The sequence below is a fragment of the Pinus tabuliformis genome, chromosome J, assembly GCF_031772625.1.
Source record: "Pinus tabuliformis cultivar Carrire ecotype Pingquan chromosome J, CPIR1, whole genome shotgun sequence".
Taxonomy (NCBI): Eukaryota; Viridiplantae; Streptophyta; class Pinopsida; order Pinales; family Pinaceae; genus Pinus; species Pinus tabuliformis.
Window position 1 is genome coordinate 1,187,284,506 of NC_142295.1, and position 17,003 is coordinate 1,187,301,508.

The window sequence follows — 17,003 nt, forward strand, 5'->3', positions numbered from 1 at the left end:
ACTGAAGGCACCAGCAGAAATCTGAAAATTTGTAACAAAAGTAGTTTTCCTGAGAGACAATGTTGTTTCAGAGCAGAAGCAGCAAGAGAAGAAGTGACGAAAAGCACGCATCATCATTTCGAGCCAAGGAAAGGATCAGTGCAGAGGTAGAGTGAGGTAGAAGAGGCTCACGAAGAGCCACGTTGTCCTACTCAGCCAGGTAGGATTGACGTAGTTGACTGAAGGAGAAAATTCAACCTTTGCCGAGATTGCGCAGAGCTTAAAAGGCTCAGTTTCTTCAGTTGTTGGGGCTTGGGAAGCTATGGGAAGATTATTATTTTAGGAGATGGTGGGACGCAGTTCTATCAAAGCAGAATAATGTCTAAGGAGGTGGGACCAAGGTAGAGGGAGTCACTACCTCGATGTATTTCTAGCGAAGGAATCCAGATCCAAGTTGCAGTTGCAATGAGGATTGGAGAGGAGTGGTTCGACAGTTGTCCAGAGGATTTCCAGAAGGGAAATCAAGACTTAAAGGGATATTTCCAAGAGGGGATTCGAGACTCAGAGGGAGTATAGAAGAGGATCTGAAATGGCAATGAACAGACTAAAGGATCAAGACAGGTCAGACAGGGCTTTCAACTTTGTCATCTGGAAGGCCAGGATCCTGGTAGTCCTGGACCGACTTCACATCAAGGACTATGCCTTGAAAACCATGGCTATCCCAGTTGACCTAGCCGAGAATGAGAAGTATGAGGATGAAATGGCAAGGGTGAAGTGCATGATCCTAGACAGGGTCAAAGATCATGTCATACGAAATATTGCTGAGAAGAACATAACAAAGGAGATGTGGGACACCCTTACCACCTTATACTAGGGCTCTTCCATGCAGTGGAAGATGCTATTAAATAATCAAATCCGGTCATATCAAATGCAAAAGGGATAGCAGATAGATCCATTCCTTCTTAGGTTGTAGGAGATTCGCAACCAGCTTACTTCCATGGGGTCTACACCGGATCCATAATTTATGGTTAGGACTACCATGAATGCAATCTCTGAGGAATTGGAGACATTTGTCCAAATTATTTTGGGCAGGGCTACTCTTCCCAATTAGGAGGAGATGTGGGCAGCTCTTCACCAGGAAGAGATTAGGAGGATGACCAAGGAAGGAGTAGTGTTAAGGGTGCTCGAGTCAAGAAAGAGGAGGAGCATGATCCGGTTCTAGCATCTGCAAGACAACAAGGGAAGAGGAAGAGAAAGGACATCTCCAAGGTTAAGTGCTTCCATTGTGGGGATCTAGGACATTATCCATCCCACTCTCCCAGGAAGAAAAACAATTGAGAGGCTTCTGATTCAAAGGCATCTCCAGCTAAGGTGGAGAAGGAGGTCGAGACTCACAATGATTGTTCCATGAGTGCTCATGTGCCTTTAGAGAAGAGGTGGGGAGACATCGAGTTGTAGTCAGAAGAACTACATACTATGGGCGGGATACTTAAGGTACCCAAAATCTTGGATCACATCTGGCTACAGGATCCCTTAATGATAGTACCATGATGATAGATGTCAAATGGAGTAAAGTGTGGTGGAGTAGCAATGCAAGGGTAGAGTGCAGATGTTTGTAGTAGTGCAATAGAGGTTGCAGTAGTGCGAGAAAAATAGAGGTGTTTGTAGTAGCGTAGTGGTAGCGGAGGGGGCATGGGCTAGTAGCAGAGGCAGATTTAACATCACGAGGATTCTAGAATGTCTAGGATGTCAGTATCCAGGACAAGTCAGTTACTTACTTCTCGGTAATTGACTTGCAGTGCAACAGTTAGCAATGACAATTCTAGGGGCAACATGGGTAGCATGTTGAGAGCGAGTTGCAGTACAAATGTAGCAATGGCAGTGGCAGTGTCATGGGATGCAGTGTAGGGAGTAGTAGTGAAAGGGATGTGAGGTAGCATGCCAAGCATTGGCATAGGTACCAATGCGAAGGATTAGTGTGATGTTTGAATGGTGAAGCATTCCTAGAGAACATTCCTTGCTAAGAGGGAGTGTTGATTTTTGTTAGCATAGGATGTGCTCTAACCATGAAAATTTGTGGAGAAGCTAAGGAACATGAGATCTCCAAGACTCAAAAATCGTTTAGAGAAATTCCACCCAGATTAAATGATATTAAAATAATTAATATTTTTAACGAGACCCTGACTCTAAACATATAAAAAGTAAAATATTAATGTCTATTAATATAATATGGGTGAGAAAGTTCTAAATAATGAGGATCAAGCCAAATCTAATCTTAACCGTTGATTAGGGACTTAATCTCAGCCATTGAATTGCCAACAGGAAAAGTATAAGAGGAGACTTGAGGGTCAACTGAAGATACACCAAGTTGATCAAGAATTCAATTTTCTGGGGCAGGGTTTGCTATGAGAATCAAGTTAGTGATCTATTACAGCAAGGGCTAGTTCGACAGAAGGCCAAGAATACATATGAGAGAGGCATAGAAAGTGCCAGAGAAACAATACAGAACCTTGGAAGGATGATGCAAAGGAAGCTAGGACTAATGCAGAGGCTGAGGAGGCTAGCGCATGTGATGCAGAGGGCCAAGAGGCTGATGTAGAAGTAGGAAAGGCTGCGTAGAGGCTAGCAAAGCTGAGACTGGGCTGGAGAGGCAGTGTCGAGGAACTTTCATGAGGTTGCAGTAGTGTGAGAGGCACAGAGGTTGCAGTAGTGCGAGAGGCACAAAGGTGTTTGTAGTAGTGCAGTGGTAGTAGAGGGGGCACGGGTTAGTAGCAGAGGCAGATTTAACATCAGAAGGCTTCTAGACTGACTGAGATGTTAGCATTTGGGAAAATTCGGTTACTTACTTCTTGGTAATTCAGTTGTCATGCAGCAGTTAGCAGTGGTAGTTCTAGGGGAAGCATGGGTAGAATGTTGAGAGGGAGTTGCAATACAAATGTAGCAGTGGTATTGGTAGTGTCATGGGCAAAAGTACAGGGAGCATAAGTGCAAGGGATGTGAGGCATAATGCCAAGCTTGGCACAAGTACTGATGTGGAGGATCAATGTGGTGTTTCGATGGTGAAGCATTCCTAGAGCGCATTCCTCGCTAAGATGGAGTGTTGATTTTTGGTAGCATCGGATGTGCTCTAACCATGAAAATTGGTGGAGAGGCTAAGGCACATGAGATCTCCAAGACCAATAAATCGTTTGGAGAAATTCCACCCGGATGAAGAGATATTAAAACAATTAATACTTTTAATGAGACCCTAACTCTAAACTTAGGAAAATTAAAATGTTAATGTCTATTAATATAATATGGGTGAGATGACATGGAACTACCAGAGTTAGGTTGGGTTGCTACATGGGCACGACGTGGGTGGTCCTTGCCTAGGTGGTAGGCTTTAAATGACCAAAATTCAAATAAGCATAAGTTTTGACTCATGCATCATATCACGATACAATTTATATTGCCAGAAAGCTCTTGACGAGGTGAATGCAATGATGTTATCCAAGGTTAATTATGTTAACTTTTAGAAAGGAAGAATTTTGTAACCCCTTTTTCATTATAAGACTATGGAGGTTGGGTTAATTGAAATTAACACCTCTCATTCATCCTAGAAGACCCAAATGGGTAGAAGGGAGCATTACAAAAATGCTTGACACATGTGGATGAGTGCTACTCCTATCTAAGGAAATCTATTTAGGATTATTACTAGAAGAAAAAATTCTTTGGATAACAAAGGTTTATGATAAGGAGGAGTGAGAACATTCTTATTGCTTTAGGAATAAAAATATTTACATGAAGCCCTCATTAGATTAAAATAATGCATTAATTTTTATTTCTTGTGATAAGGATGATGGTCCATATTCCTTGTCTTATGGGAGTTTGGTCCCATAAGAATGTCGGTAAAGAGGCATAATGGAAACAAAGTAAATTTTTGTACTTACATGATTATACAAACAAAAAATATCAATTCTAGTATAAATTAACATATAATACACATAAGCCCCCGAGGAAGCTCAATTGGCCATGGATGTGTAATCAAAGTGTTATATGCAAGTAAACTAGTAGACAAGGCCATTCCACACAAGTGAATTGTCATCCTACTCATGTGGAAAATTGAATTACTAAAATTGACTAAGGCACAGGTCAAATTTAGTCTTTCTTGCTACAATTTCCAACACAACTCCTACAATGCTTCTATTTTTCCTCTCTGCAACCCTATTTTACTATGGATTGTGAGGTGCAGTCAACTCCCTTCTAATACCTTCCTTCACAAATAACTCTTTGAAGGCATTAGACACATACTCTCCTTCATTATCACTTCTCGTGGATTTACTTTTCTATCGAGTTTCGTATTCAACTAAGGCTTTGAATTCAACAAACTCTAAATAAACCTAATCTTTCTTCATCATAAAATATATCCAACATTTGAGGGAAAAATCATCTACAAAAATCACATAATACTCATGCTTTGCAACTGAGACTGTAGAAAATGGTCCTCAGACATTTGAGTGAACTCACTCCAAGATTTCTATATTGGCCTTGGAAGGAGGATTTGACATATTTTCTAAGAGTGCATCCCTTGCAAACATCATGTTGACCAAGGGTGCGTTTTTGAAGTCCAGTGGTGAGCATATATAGACACCTTATAGCCAATACAAAACCAACCAAATTATCTATTCCTCTAAATACAATATATATATAGATAAAAAACAAATAAAATAATAATAATTATTACTTTATAAAAATATGTTATACGAGATATAATTTTTATTTAAATTATGTTATATGAGATATAATTTTTATTTAAATTATGTTATATGAGATATAATTTTTATTTACTTATAAATTTAAATTTTATGAATGAGAATGGAAAATAAAAGTCACTTTTCCAAATAAAATCAAAAATAAAAATCAGTTTTGAATAAATAAATTGTTCCATCACATGTCAACAAATAAAGCAGGCCAACAAGTACTTGTCAAATAAACCAAACCAAAAACCGACACTAGTTTTTGATTTCAACTGAAGGCCCCCCGCCAAAGGCTAAGAAAACAAGCTACCATCCAAAATGACCAACGATTACATAAAATATTAAAAAATATATATAAATGAATGGAACCCGTCATGGGGTTGATGGCCTTTTGCCTTGATTCGTATATGACCTCAACTCTATTCTAGGGTGCAAGAAAACCAATTTTATTCCCATCCCTCAACCCTAGTGCGTGAAATGTGGCTTTTCTTGCTATCTAACCAACTCAATCAAACAATTTCATCCCTCGGTTAACCTACGAAATTCTCTATATATATTGCTACTGTGCATGTTTCACTCTTAGGTCACGATAACGTTTCCAAGTTTCTGTACTTTTTCGATTAGGGTCTACAATCTGTTTATTTCTGAACAACTAGGGTTTCTGCGAAGTTTCTCTCGAACTTAGAGGAAGCATTTCAGAGCTGAGCGCGGAGGTTAAACTTCCGAAGGAGTCCGTGTTTCATATTATAACCTATCAGCAGTAGGGGATCATGGAGACAAGTGGTGAAAATACTTCCAACCATTGGAGACCAACCGAAGCACAGAGAGCGATTTTGGAACATATGTTGAAACAAGATCAGCGGAACCTTACCCGCACACGCATTAAAGAGATCACCAATATACTGAAAAAATATGGCGATGTAGATTCAAAGAATGTGTTCTCGTGGTTCCAGAACGGTGAAGTTGGCAAGACGCAGAAGCGAAAAAGGAACTCTGCGCAGCACTACGATCGAGAAGATAATGTTGCGAGAAGTTCTGTGGATCTGCTCTCATCCTCTCCCTGCAGTGGTAAACTATGGTTATTTTGCATTTCTTTTTTTTTTGGGTTGTTGCCATCTCAAATTCTTATTTTGTAACCCTGTGCATGTTCAGCACCTGTAATTACCCTGGATGCTGGAGTGCGAATGAGTCAGCTTTCTTCACACGTAAGAAAAATATCCTTCACCCTCAGGGGTTTGATGATCAATATGGGCAGTTTTCAAAGGCTAAACATTTTGGATGTATAAATAGATTTATTATTAGCCAAACCTAAAACTTATAAAACACTTAAACTTAAACTTACACTTTAAACTTACACTTATGCACTGCTTAAATCCCCCATACTTAAACTTAAATTTTACATTATTGACCCAAGAAACCATAAAACACTAAAACTTATCCAGTTTTATAATTCATAAAATCTATACCATATTTTGAAAAAAAAAATCGAAACCATTTAGTCTATTAATTAAACTACTCTATCCTCAAATATCCTCAAATGTGTTGGTCAATTTCTGATCCATTGTATCTCTAATTTTCTGTTGTAATTTCGCAGGCTCACACGAAATCAGCCGAATCAACAGCAACGCAGACTGTGGTGTCTATTAGGTTGTTTGGCAATGATTGTTTAGTATCCCCTAATAATAATGCGAAGCGTGAATCCGTCTACAATGCCAATTTCAAAACCCCTACGTGGAATAAGGCGCCAGTTACAAATGATGGATTGCTGCGTTGTTTCAGCGAGAGCACAGTTAACCCTAGGAGAATGGATGTTAGTATGTCACGTCAACTCCAAGATTGTCACAGAAAGTTCGAATTGTTAGAGTTGTTTCCTTTGCATCCAGATGGGCACCTCAGTTCCCAAGAGCACACGCAGAAGAACACAGCAGTTGCTAACGAAGGGTGCCTCCCTCGTTTCAACATGAGCCCCCCTAGAAAGTATCCTAGGGTTGCCCGAGAGGCTGAACTGCTGGAGTTGTTTCCTTTACATCCCGACGGGAACCGCATATCCAAAAGTTTGGAGCCTAAAATGTAGAGACTCAGGCCATGTTCCCTAAGGAATTGGTATGAACATAACTGATGTGGGTTACCTCTCCATTTTCATTTTCTTTCATGTTGGTTGGACTATTTTATTTTAGTCATAAAATAAGTATTGCATACTTTGACAAGCATACCGTTTAATTTGAAGTATTGCCCATTTACTTCGATTTATTTCCTACCACCATCACATCCTTGTAGATGTTGAAAAGGCTTGTCTCATTCCTCCTTGCCCAATTAATGTTTTTTTACTAAAGACTGGAGCTATTTTTGAAAGTCTCTAGTCATTGATATTATTCATCTTGTTATTGTACATTTAGTGCACAATCGTAGTTATGTACTCTATATTATTCAGCTTATTATTATACATTTAATGCATAATAGTAATTATGTACTTCGTTAAAGGGAAAAAACTATTTTACAAAATAATGTATCATCATGAAAATAAGTGTATCATCTTTAATTTTTTGATAAATTTATTTTGAATATTCCTATCATTTTTTGAGATAAATCACTCATCTCTCTATTAAATATGATCTTTATTTACATTGAATTGTTTTGATACAAACTCCATGGCATTAAAGGAATTACTAACTCCCTCTTATATATTAAATTAGATAAAGTTGATATAGAATTTTGTTACTTAACATGACCATTGAAATATTTTATTAACTATTGACCTAATTTTTTTATGTTATTAACATGTTTTTTTTAATATCACATGTCAATACTAATTCCAAATGTCACATAAACTCCATATTAAGGGAGGAATTACACATCTCTCTCATAATACTAAGCAATTGAATAATGAAGGAATTGCACATCCCTCACACTAAAAAGCAACTATAAACCAAATTATGTCCTTCTCTAACTCCTTCACTTTCTTTTCAGCCTCTCTTCCTTGAAGATCAAACTTGTTGAGTGAATACTCCAAATAGGTTGAACTTCCTCCCTACATATAACATTTATGCTAGGTCAAATTTCCCTAATGTAGGTTGAATTCATGGGGACAGGTCCAAATTGGTGTGGAGGTGACAAATAACCTTTATAACTCAAAAATAATTCTTTTTACATGATACAAAAGTCAAATAAGGGTCTAATAAAAGTGGAAATGACTCTAATGACTCAATACAAAACCTAGAAGCCTTCAATGGAGGCTTTGGCCTAGAATACATTGACCCAAACATGAAACCCATGCATTTACTAGATACTTGAGCAAGGTATTCTATCGGGGTGGGACTAAGGTGACACAATATTTATCCATTCTAGCTACCATCAAGATTTTAAGTTTTACCACAAACTTAGGGATATAGGTGTGTATCCAAGGTTGGAGCTCCATGACCAACAACACCCTACCTCCTAGGGATTTTTATATCAACACATAAGCCAGCCAAATTTCCTCCCAAGAATATTTCCATAAGATGCTTCATCTCTCCCTATCAACTAAATCTATAATATCAACTAACCCTAGCATGCTTCTAAAATATTGAAACTTCTTATTCAAAAGAGATTCCGTTAGCACATCAGCTACATGTTCATTTGTTGAGATATCTTGTAGCTTCATGACACCATCTTGTACCAAACTCCTATTGTAGTGGTACTTGTTGTTGATATGCCTTGTCCTTGCATGGAATACTGCGTCTTCAGACATTTTAATGCTTATTTGATTATCCAATTTATCACAGTACGATCTAGAGGCTTTCCTACTTCACATGCACCAACATATTCTACTTCAATGCTACTTAACACAACATGATCTTATTTTCTACTCATCCATGAAATCATTGCAAATCCCAAGCTGAAGTATCCACTGGTAGTGCTTCTTCTATTATTTTCACTGCCACCCCAATCAAAATCGGTAAAACCTAATAGCTTCACTTCCTTTCCAACATACTTTAGATAATAATTTATTGTGCCACATAGATATCTCAAAATATGCTTGGAAGCTATCCAATGGTCATGATGAGGCTCCAACTAAAATTGAATATGAACATTTACAAAAAACATATATCAGATCTTGTATTTACCAAGTACATCAAATAACCCACCAACTTATGATAGCTTGTAGGATTGGCTACACTAGAGTTGAAGCTTCTCAACTTCTTGATATTAGTGATCATAGGATTTGTCATAGGCTTGGAATCCATCATACTGAATTTTTATAGAATCTTGATTATGTATTTACCTTGACCCAGATATATCTCACTAGGTGTTTTCCAAAATTCCAAGCCCAAGTAATAATTCATGAGTCTCGAATCTTTCATCTTGAATTCAGTTGCGAACATTTTCTTGCATTCTAGTATTTTACACCCCACACGAGTTATAAACAAATCATCCATATATAGTAGTATAATTAATGGTTCATTCTTCACCACCTTGATGTAAATATTTTCATCGACAAAACTTTTGATGAACCCAATTCTTAATATATATGCATCCAACCTTGCATAACATGGCCTAAGAGCTTGCTTCAACCCATACAGGGATTTCTTGATTCTGCAAACATGTGTATCTCTGTTATTTATTTTGAATCCTTCTAGTTTTTAAATGTATACTTCTTCATCATCCACAAGGTCTTGGATAGATGGTGGTTGGGTGCTTTGTTGAGGCACTCATTGGCCTGAAGTCATAGGTTCAATTCCCTGCCCCGATCAGGGTGATATATTGGACGTGATGAAAATGTAATCCTACCAAGCGCACAAAAAAAAATTGTATACATCTTCATCAATGATTCCATTAAGAAACATTGTTTTGACATCTGTTTGATGGATATTCCATCCCATAGTAGTAGCTATAAAAACTAAAGATCTCATAGTAGTATACCTAATATTCAGAGAAAAGGTTTATTCATAATATATACCTTCCTTTTGTGACATACCCCTTGAAATGAATCTATATTTGTGTTTTTCTATGCTTCCATCAACAACAACTTTGACTTTGTAGATCCATTCTGTGGTGACAACCAATTTGTCACTTAGTCTAGGAATGATTTCTGAGACTCCATTCTTCATGATGGATTGATATTCTTCTTCATCACCTTATTCCATTTCTCTTGATGAGAATCTTATTCAAATGTAGTTATTTCAACTTCTATAAATAAATTTATAATGTATGCTACATAATCTGAATATCTTTTTGGTCTTTTGCTTTCTTCAAAATTTCCTTTAGTAGCTTCATGTCCTTAGACATATTCAAGTGTAGATTTTAACCAATTTGGCCTCTTCCTTGTTTCGGGAAAAATTACACATTGAATAGGCTCACTTGGTCCTTTTTATTCTTCTTCTTTGTTTGTAGTTGTTTTTTGATGATGTTCTTCTTCAAATAGTGGTACATCTTCATCATTGGATTCAATTGGTTTATCCTTAGATCTTTTGTAGGAATGATTGTCATCAAATCTAAGATCCCTACTTGGCTCATTAACTAAAGGGTAGAAAGCAGATCACAAGGGCTACAAGTCATGACAAAGAAATTTGGTCCTAGGAAGAAGAAAATCTAAAACCTGAGTAATGTAAAGGAGAGCCTAGACTACTACTACACTTCTGAACATAGGAAAAACTAAGTATTAAATAGGAGCCCTATTCTAGAGGATCATGAGGTTAGATACGTATCCCTCTAAAACTTAGAGTATCCTAACAGGAAAAACAAAGTACTGATATAAGCATATAAATATTGTCAATATATTGTATAATAATTATACTTAAATCAACTATAAGAATATTTACAAGTTGGAGGAGTCACGTACAAAGGCTGAGGCATGTGAATTAAAAGGTTTACAAAATAAATTATTTGAGGAGGCTTATCTACAGTTCATGTCTAAACAAAGAAGTAGGTCTTGGAAACTAAAAATATCAGTCATCTTTGAGCACATCCAAAGTTTGGACAATATCTGATCTTAAAGCTTCCTCAATGTTTGACAACCTCCTTACCTACATAATTTAAGAAAAAGGCATCCAATGCTTGAAGAACTAGATTAAATAAATAATGCAAGTTTTCTATTTCTCTTTATCTAACAAATGTGTATGCAATGGATCATCGAATCAAAGGTATGTAAATTTTGAGGTATGCATAACTTGCTTATTTTCTGATGTGTTTTACTACTATTTTTTATAGGAATGACAATTCCTCATTAAAGTTTGATAATATCTAGAATGGTACATATGAAAGTCACTCTCTCATTTACTTGTTCTTAGAAAATTGATCTCACAATTTTTTAGGGATAATCCATGATATATAACGATTCTTGGCATAGTAAAATTAAATATGTCTATATTTGTATCCAAAACCTCTCTCTAAATTCTAGATAACCATTGGATAATTATACTAGCATATTTTAGTTGCATTTGTCAAGAAATATTGCAAGGACTTAAATAAAGATGTGATCATATTTAAAGAGGGAGCTCTTTCATTATGGATAACCTACCAAGTTTATAAAAGGAGTAGCCCAAGATATGTATAAAGATATATAATAAAATTTTCTTCATATTACAAATTAATTTCATTTGGAAAATTCATTAATAACGTTTTTCATGTTTAGTTCTTTTGAATCATTAGATTGAATCCACCCTCATTATTTTTGTCATTTTTTTGTGAAACCCTAACCCTTAGGGTTAATGGTAAAACCATAGCCTTTTTGCGTTTAGGGTATGTTGAAATCCTAGACCTCTTAGGATTGTTAATAAAGTCTAGAACCAATTATGAATTTCTATGTTTATGGTTTTGATATTGTTATGGGAAAAACCCTAGTATTTTAGGGTTTGTTTTTATTATTCAAGTTGTAAAATGGGCCTTAGATCTTTAAGATTTTGATAAGTTAGGGTTTGTTGTTTTTATGGGTTTGGTGAATTAGGGTTTATAAAAGAATCCTTGCAATAGTTAAAATAAGGTCCTAGGAATGAAACCCTAGATCTATATTGCATAATTGAAACCCTATATTTAATGAAAGTGTTGTATATCTAACTTTGATTCATTGATGTTTGTATCTAAGGGTTGATCGATGTAAGTATTGCTATGAGTTTTTATTGTATGATGATGAAACCCTAGATATGCATATGTTAGTATGCTAACTTGATTGTTGGATTTTTAGTTGTATCTAGGGTATATATATGAAAAACCTGTAGTAAGGTATGTCATGAAGTTCTTTTAAAATGCATCCTTAAATGTATAGTACTATGATTGATTGACTCGATTTGGTTAAGGTTTTGTGTCTTGAAGATGTAGTCTAACGTTTTATAATGAAACTCTAGGAAGAAGTTAAAAGTATAGTATGCAACCTTTGTTGACTATGAGCCTAACTAGGTTTAGGTATTTCGTGTCTAAAGTTTGAAATTTTTTATGCTTCCACTATAACGATATGACTTTTGATATAGTTCACTTCATGCTTCTATATAATTTTGGTTGTACTTTCTATTAAACCCTTGTAGCTACATAAGATGTTCATAATTGAAGATAATAATAATGAGCATGATGAAATAAGTTATAAGAATGATCATGGTTAATATGACCTTAATGTTATAAGAAAGAAATGAAGCTTTGTAAGAATGAAGTTTCTCTGAAGTTATGAAAGCCGAGAGGTGGCATGGGTATATATATCCATTTATGAGGGAGGGAATATTATGACAATCATAATGAATACCTTGAAATTGAATGAATGAAAATAATAAAGATGAATGCTCGTGAAAAGGACTTAAGAAGTATTGAAGTTGTAGTTAGTCTTGTTGAAGAAGCGTGTAACACCCTCGTCCCACATTTACATAAGTTAATTGGCCCTCTTGGGTAAACATGTGATGAGAGGCTACTATGATATGATTCAAATCCCCATGTATAGTTAAGGAAGTGGAACTAACAAAACAAAACCATTTTGACCTTCCACACATGCTACAAAACCTTCATGAGCCAACCAACCCTTCCAAGTGACCAACCCCTGAGACAACTAGATGTTTCACTGCTCTCGACCCTCAGCCACGCCCCTAACAATCCATGCATGCAACTAATATCTTCTAGTCACTCCCACAACAATGCATGCCATCGACTGTTGAATTTTTCTACTAAGCTAGCAATCCTAGATTTTGTGCCACTTTTTCAGGGTCGGGACTCAAACCACTACCCACAACTTCACAAAATTTTCAAACATGATAAATAACAATGGAATAAGGCTACTAATTAAATCATTAGTACAAGTAATTGATCTGACCCCTATAAGCCATGAAAAGAATTTTGTCAAACATGTCACAAATATGTAAGCTACAAGTCATAACAATAAATCTGAGCATAGAGATCTCGTACTTATCTGAGATTCATAAAGAAGCATTTTTGCCTTCTCACAATAGTTGCATTATCATCTATTAGGTCATATATTCATTGTACATTCATTTGCAAATCAAAACATGATGAGAGCAATACATCAAGTCTGTCATAAAACATATTTATATACAACATATAACCAACAGAAACAACAAGGATACAACAACCATGAGAATCACATATGAACCAGTATATTTACACATGAAATACCAAGGAGAAAGAGATATTATTAATGAATGCAAAAGCCAACTAGGTATGGGACTTCCATGAACCACTCATGAATGTGGGACTCAAAACCAAACCAAACTAGGTTTCCTCAGGATTTACTGCAATCTCCACCGGACCATTGGGCCCTAAACCAGCATGGTTTCCTTTAGATCTCTCCACCTAAAATGTGAGGAATTTGTATGTTCAACCTCTCAGATTTTCTTGTATCCCACCATTAGTGGTCAAGGGATTCCTATGCCTAAGAGGTCAGCACCCTCTGGGATTTATCATTTATCCCACCATTCTGGGTCAAGGGATTCATAGGCCACATCAAGGGTATCCACTATTGAGCTCTACCATGAATCCCATCATTTACCAGTTAAGGGATTCCTAGGCTCAATCAGAGTGTTCACATACAAGATTTACCATGTATCACATCACATGATTCCCAGACCTTGTGAATAATCTTGAGACCACACCACTTAGATTTGAATCCATACAACAATCCATCTCAACCAAATACAAGAGAACCCACCACACCATGGCTATCCGAATATGGAAAGGAAAGGCTGGAGAACACTATCGCACCTAGAAAAACACATGCCATTGACAACAAGAAAACCAAGAATACACATGCATGTACCATGCATGCCACATCTAGTAAGGAAATCACACATGAAAATCAACACCTATAAATAATCGCGTTGTAGCTGCTTGATGTTGCTCTTCCTTGCTTGATATTTTCTTTCATTTCCTTATTGGTCCTTCCCTTGCTTTCCTTGATCCAATCCTAGAGCGCTGGAAGAATTCTCTAAGTTTCCAAGAGTGAGAGAGAGAGAGAGAGAGAGAATAGAGAGAGAGCTCCAAAAATGCTCTGACAAAAGGTCACCAACTAATCCTCATAAACCTTTTTATTAATGTGGTATATAATTTCTTCATTTTCCTCCTCACATGCAATCTGTGACCTTTCAGCTTTTCTCCTAATTTCCTTTATTTTCGTAAATAAAATGTCAATTAATGCCACTTTGCCTTTTCAAATCCTTTTCCATTGCCTTTGCCAATTTCCTTTATCCATAATAACTAAAATGAACACCAACTAGGATGCTTTTCCCAATGTTCAGCTTGGAATGTGTCCCATGACCTTGGTCTTATATTTTTTAAATGGATTTTTAACTAGGGTTGTTACAGAACCCTCTTCCATGAGGAACACCATCCTTGGTGTTCAATGACACCTATAAACCAGGAAACTGCTGAAAATAAACATATTGCCCATGGAGATTTATAACACACCTTGGTTTAGCCTCTATAATAACATCTTGTTAAAACATGGCAAACATATTGTTTATTAGAGCTTTATAACACAACTCATTACGATATTTATTATAACCACCACATATACTTATGCACATTTGCTTCAACCAAAAAATAAATAAAAGGATAGATTCCCGTATCAGCAACAAGGGAAGCCAATGTCCAGTGCCACAATCCTACACCACGTGTCCTCTATGGAATAGTTATTGCCTCATTGTTCCATGGCACACTCCTAATGGGCATCTGATTCCAACTAGAAATGCCAATGATAAGAAAAATTCCATCCCCCGACCTTATCTTCTCTGCTATACAATCCATCGGGCAATCCAATCACCCCCTTCCGTGTGGTCACTCACCTTCCAAGTTCCCTAACATCCCATTTATTAGGCGATCCATCCCTTGGAAAGGCTTCCTCGCATTGGAAGGTCAAACAACCAAAGCATATTCCTGCCTCAAAACCATCATACCGCTCATAGCGTGTTCATGGAAATTAATGGACATTATTGGGCACGAGTGTTCCACAATGGCTTTGCTCCTCACGTGCTTTACTAACATACTTTTTCCTGTTCCAATTCCTTTTTCTATTGTTGCTAATTCTTGTTATTGGGAATTATGGGTTTATGATTTAATACTGTATTGATGTGTGATTCTGCATGGCTTACATTGTTATATGAACACAAGTACTATTATATGTTTACAGGAAGAATACCTTAATGGATGTTAAAGATATTAGTTATTTAGGTTGATCTGGGTAAATACAAAGATACGAACAATTATAGAGTCACGTAAGTGGTTGATTCACCTGTCTAAGGTCCACAAAAGATAGTCATAGACCTTAACGAAGGTATAGAGGCTGTTAAGAGGAAGTTATATCGATAAGACTTAAGGGCTTATCGATCTGCACAAAGGTATGTTTAGGGTATAAAACAACATCACACTCATCTCTTGGTGTGGAAACTTGGTTCCATCATCCCCCCATATTGCTTCGGGTGAGACTTTAGTTCGTGCTCCGCAGATTGATGCTGAAAGGGCCAGTAGTGTAGGGATTTGTTTGGAAAACTTAACTCTGAACCTGGGTCATGACCTACTAAGCCAACAAATGGTTCTATTTCTGAGAATGGGATCTACATAAAGAGATGTGTGATGTCACATCACTTGAATCCAAATAAAGAAATTGAAGATTGATTGGATAGGAAGACCCTTGAATTCGGGGCACAAGAAAATAGAAATCCATGATTAATGAAAGAATAATGGTTGGACAGGTATCTGTACACAGAGATACATGAAATTTTCTTTTGTTCCTTCCCCATCGAATTATACGAGTGGATTGCTAAACTAGTGGATGGACAAGGAAGGTGGAGGCTTGATCGTCCAATAGTGTGGACATTAGAGTTAGTGCGGAGATTGGAAGCCTTTGAGGATAAGATCATGCATGTTGTCGATCACTGTCTTAATCGTGTCATCAGAGGATTTTTGAGAGAGTTCATGGTCGATAACTCAGTTAGCTACAGCGAAGCAGAACAACGCTTCTTTAAGAGACCATGAGGTAAGTGTTTAAGGTCATTGAATACTTGGATTAAAATGCTCTTGTGTGAAAAGAATGTTATGTAACTACCTTGATGTTTGGAGCTACACGAAGTGGAAAATTATTCAGGGATAGAAGGAGAACAAGTCCTTAATATAGCTTGTTGATTAAGCCTCCTCTCAGTTATGACGAAGAAGTAGCACAGGCTTCACCATAGAGCACTATCTCGTTAATAAGGAAAGGGTTCCCATGAATACCCCATACAACCACACCACCTCCTTCTTGACCTCTACCACATACACCCTTGCCCATACCACCACCACCTCCACCACCATTCAATATGGCAAATACTGTGAAGTTTCACATTTTCAAGGGCTTGGAAATGAGGACCCGGACTAGTTTTGATTTGTTGCAAAGGCTATGTGGAAAGCCCACAACATTACAAATGATTGGATGAAGAAAGAAACGTTGGTTAATGCTTTATAGGATCATGTGCTAATGTGGTACATTAAGTACTACACTGACAACCTGACAGCTACGTTGGCAAACATTCAGACTGCACTGAATAAGGAATTCAATAGACCTAGGTCTGAAGTGCAATCAATTGTTAGATTCAAGGAAATCATGATGAAGCTAGGCGAGACACCCTGGGATTTGGATCAGAGATTGAAATGAAAGATCTGTGAAGCTAACATGAATATTACGGATGGAAAACACTACGAATGGTTTATGGCTTCGCTCTTGCCTCATTTAAGGGTTGCTTTATCATAGAAAAAGATTGGATCCTAGGCAGAAGCCCTAGAGATTGCGATGAGATTGCATAAGATACTGATTCAAGATGTTGCTTTTGGATTTTAGCAGATTCATTC